The sequence below is a fragment of the Oncorhynchus tshawytscha genome, linkage group LG10, assembly GCF_018296145.1.
Source record: "Oncorhynchus tshawytscha isolate Ot180627B linkage group LG10, Otsh_v2.0, whole genome shotgun sequence".
NCBI lineage: Eukaryota > Metazoa > Chordata > Actinopteri > Salmoniformes > Salmonidae > Oncorhynchus > Oncorhynchus tshawytscha.
In genome coordinates, this window is record NC_056438.1 from 34762525 (window position 1) to 34767151 (window position 4627).

The window sequence follows — 4627 nt, forward strand, 5'->3', positions numbered from 1 at the left end:
CTCCAACCCAGGATGCAGGCAGGTGTTAGGCCAGTGCCCTGCATCCTGGGTTCCCCCCACCACCCCCCCCCCTCCCTGTCTGCCTCGGGGCTGAGTGCAGGGGATCCCACACTCAATCAAACAGGAATTGAGTCCTCAGCAAAGCCCACTGACCCCCACCGAGTCCTCCTCCCCTCCTTTGACATGGGCTGAGGCAAGAGGGAGGTTCCATAAAAATGGAGCTCTATAGGAGAAAGCCCTCCCCCTCCAGCTGTTTGCTTAGAAATTCCCCCCCCAATCCCGGCCCCCTCCGTCTCCTGACCCCCCGACTTCCCCTCTTCGGCAGGACCTTCTTCAGAGAGATAGGAGGAGCGGGGAGCCCATGTAATGCTCCCTTCCCCAGTAAAACTCCTCCATCATTCCCCTTGCTTTGTCCAGGAAGGAAGTCAGGCAGGCTGCCTGGAGTCCCTCCCTCCACCTCCCCCTTTTCCCCCTACCACCACCCCTCCCTCCTTTAGTCAGCCGTATCTTAGCACTCCTTCTCGAACCAGTTTATTTAGTGCTTTCTCCACTCCTAGCCTCCAGAGCACCAGTACTCTAACCTAGAAGTGACTTCTCCTCCATGGATTCCCCTTTTCCCTTCTTTTCTTTTCTCCATTCAAAGACCTGCTCATCCAGTAAATCCCCGATCTAGTTTCCAGTACCCCCTTACCGAAGAGGCAGACTGGTGACCCCACCTGCAGGAGCACCCCGTCATGGTCCGAAAAAAGACAGGCTTGCCAGCCCAGACAACCGACCTAGGTACCCCCCAAAAATATAGTCGAGCCTCCGTGCAACCCCCCTGGAGTTGCGCCATGTAGGACCGACCATTGCCGGAGTAGTGTGCAGGCCACCATCAACCAGACCATGGCAAGCCATTAGCCCGGTGATGGCGCCTGCACTACTATCCCCCGCTACCCCTAAATCTATGTTGAAATCACCCCCTATCACCAAGTGCCTGTTTGTAACACACAGGGGCGCCAGACAGTCCACCATCTCCCTCCTGTCTGCCGCCACCTGTGGCCCAACACCCCAAATAACCTATATCTAATCTCCCTATACTTGACATCAACCCCCAAAACTCTACCCTGCATTACCACAAAAGTGCCCTCTAATTTAACCTCCTTATTCCCGAACAAAATCCCTACCCCCGTTGAGTGCACCCCTCCTATGCCCCACAATGAATCTCCCTTTACCCACTCCCTCCTAAACCTTTCAACATCCCCTCCATCCCTCAGGTGAACCTCCTGTAAGAAACAAAAATCAAAACCCACCCCCCCCTTAAAAACTAAACACCGCCCTCCTTTTAACATAGTCCCTTAACCCCCTAACATTTAAACTAAAAAAAGAAACAGAAATATTCATTTTAAATTAAACCAATACCAAACCCCTTACTCCCAAAACGCCCAAAAAAAAAGGAGGCTCACCCGATGCTCCCCTTCTCCATCACATCCGGCAGGGACGTCCCCTCCTCCCCTGACGTCCCTCCGTCCACCTCCATCCCTCCAACCCAGGATCCAGGTAGGGTGTTAGGGTTTGGAGTACCCTGCTCCTCGGGCTCCCCACCAACTCCCTCCCTGAAAGCGTCCAAGCTGAGGCTAGGGGACCCCATCTCCTCAAAGAGGTTTTGGGATCTCCCAGCCCAACAGTCCTGATCCACTTCCAGGGCTTCACCCTCCTCCAAGTGCTGAGGGCCTGCGGTGAACAGTGAGGACAAAGAAACCCTCCTCTCCCCCATCACTCGCTTACCCCCCCCCTCCCCCTCCACACCTCCCTTCCCCTCACTGCATATCACGTCTGACACCCTCTTCCCTTTCTTCTTTTTTTTAAGTGTAACAGGTATAAGGGGTGTAAGAGGTAGCGGGGAGACACAACCCCCTTTCCCCGCTAGCCCCTCCGCCATTTCCCTCATCTCATCCACTAGAAAATTAGACATGCAGTCTCCCCACTCCCTCCCCCCTCCCCCCCCCCATTCCCCGGGGTCTCCCCCCACGGGTCCTGCCACAGGCACCCCCTCCCCCCCCCCACCCTGCCACTTGCCCCCCCCCAGCCACAGGTTTCCCCCTCCCACAGGAGGTGTTTTTTGTCCTCCCTCCCCCTTTGCATCTTTAAGTCTCTTCCTCTTTCTTTCTCCTCCCGCTGTCACTCCTTTCTCTTCTTCTTTCTTTTTGCCCTCTGGGCCAGCCGTCTGCGCCTGAAAAGGCCGTCCTTCCCCTCCTCTTCTTCCCCCATCCCCCTCTCCTGCCCTCCCCCCAGCTGCAGACGCGTATGACCTCTGCCTGGCCGGGCACTCCCGCCACAGGTGTGCAGATGAGCCACACCCGTGGCACGCCTTAGGCACTTTGCAGTCCCTCGCCTCGTGCTCCCCAGATCCACAATACCACACTTCCTTGTGTCGCACGAGGCGAGGATATGGCCGTAGGCCATACAACGCCTGCAAAACGGAGGCTGACGGGCATAATACAGAGTTCCCCTGTCAGCCCCCAGGGAGAACATCGCCGGGGGATGGAGGAATCCATCCTGCCCCTCTGGGTCCTCCCTGAGCAAACGTCTGGAAAACTCTCCTCCCATTCCAGAAGCCCAGGGAGTCCCTGATGAGTCTTGCCGACGATACATTGTCCATATAGCGTCCCAAGAACGATCTCACCTCCTCATCAGTCACATGGGGGTTGTACATGTTGACTGTGACCAGCCTGAAATTGCTCTTTCCCAGGCTGGTCACCTCGTAGTGGCTCATGGGCCTCTCCTTCCCCACCTCTCTCGCCTTCTTCAATACCTCCTCAAACTTCTTCTCCTTGTGAAGCGTTACATCAAAGGATGCCTCCGCTTGGTTCACCTGGAGGCACATCACTTCTCCTACCTCCAACTTCAAGGTTCCCATCAGTAGCAGTTGTTCCTTCCGAAAGTGTTCTCTGAATGGCTATGGCTCCTTCTCCTGTTCCTCGCACCGTGGGCTCCAATCCAGGTTCCTCCAGGCAATCTCCTCACCGGAGCAAGCCCGATCCGGGCATCCTTGTTAAAAAAAAAACCAAAAAAGCCAAAAATTTTCTTGAGAAAAGAAAAAAATTGTATATTTCCCGCACAACCTTGTCTTTTTTTCGACCTATTCAGCGGGCTTTGGGGAACAGATACTACACTTGATCTGAGCCAAAAGGCCGAGAAGCGATAACCCACAAATGGAACCCTGCAACCGCCGGGCCCCGGGGTCTCGACAGACCTCAGCGGGTGGGTTGGCAAGAGCCGGCTCCTCAATCCCACCAAGCCACCCAGCCACCCACCCACCCACCCAGCCACCGTTTCCCCGGCTACAGACAGGCAGGTGTTTTTTGTCAAAAAAAGTCGCTAATGCATCTTTAAGTCACTATCCTGGCCCATCTATGTCAATTTCTCTTGAAACAAGATACCGGGCTCTGCAAGAAGCAAAGCCGCTCCAAAAATACGTTGAACTCGTAAGTGTTCCTCTCCACGGAAGTCTTTAGTAAAAGGCGAAAGGCTTGTGCGTAATGAAGAGAAACCAGAGTCATATGGAAGTCAGAGGTCGGGGGCCCGAGACACACTCTGTGCACTGTAGGCCGGGGTCCCGCGGGTGCTCCCGGAACCCACTCTTCCAAGTTTTCGAGGCCTGTGGATGAAAAGAAGGTCACAGACACACAGAGAGACACAGAGAGACACAGAGAGACACAGAGAGACACAGAGAGAGAGAGAGAGAGAGAGAGAGAGAGAGAGAGAGAGAGAGAGAGACACACACACACACACACACACACACACACACACACACACACACTATCCTTTTTTTTTTTTTAAGTAAAAGGGCGGGAAACTGGGGGCCCCATTGAAAGGCGCTTCGCCCTTTTTTCAGTTTGAATGTTTCTTTCCTTCTCTTCTTCTGCTAGCTAGCTAAGCTAAGCTAGCTAAGCTAAGCTAGCTGTTTACATAGCTTTGTGAATGAGTATTTTTCCCTTGACAACAGGAGAAAAGTGTTGCACCGTTCCCGGAGGTACTGCAATACCGGGTCGATGCGTGGAGCGGACGGAGCAAGCCCCATTTCCGACTCCCTGTTCGAAAAATCCATTTAATATGTAGTCCCCCGATGGGGGACGTATCAGATATTAAACTGATAAGAACAGATTTTTTTTTTTTTTTTTTTTTTTTTACAAAAAATAATTTATTTACATCAATACCATTCATACTTTACAAAAATCATATTTCTCATTCATTCTTAATCAATTACTTTTTACAAAACTAAACAAAAACAAACCTCAGGGGAGCATCGTCCCTCCCCGTCATACCTAACCAATACCTAACCCTTCCCTATCTTCCCTTCCCTAATCTATCCCCTTACAAATCTACCTCTAACACTCCCAGCCCTAAACCCCCTTCCACCTCTCCCGTGCCGCATGCTGCCCCCACTTTATCTCCTCCCTCTTCATCCTCCCCCTCACATCACCTTCCACCCTCCTCACTATCCCTTCCACCCCCCAATCTCTCCCTGTCTTAACTAAATTCTGCCTGGCTTCCCACAGCCCCCGTTTAAAGAGACTCATGAGAAGCCAGAGCAGAAACCTGTCCCTATTTGTCCCCCTCGCTCTCCCTACGCCTCTCTCTAACC

The 4627-nt window shown here is 53.0% G+C and overlaps 2 non-coding genes and 1 pseudogene across 2 annotated transcripts; all 3 read right to left on the bottom strand.

Annotated features, from left to right (window-relative positions):
* Positions 1-2982: 2982 nt before the first annotated feature.
* LOC121847665 lies at positions 2983-3185 on the bottom strand (annotated as a pseudogene).
* A 239-nt stretch (positions 3186-3424) lies between these two features.
* LOC112241522 lies at positions 3425-3541 on the bottom strand. Its single transcript, XR_002952306.2, has one exon. It is a non-coding gene; the product is annotated as a U5 spliceosomal RNA (small nuclear RNA).
* Positions 3542-3993: 452 nt separating this feature from the next.
* On the bottom strand, positions 3994-4183 carry LOC112247807. The gene has a single exon (XR_006084480.1). It is a non-coding gene; the product is annotated as a U2 spliceosomal RNA (small nuclear RNA).
* Positions 4184-4627: the final 444 nt, after the last annotated feature.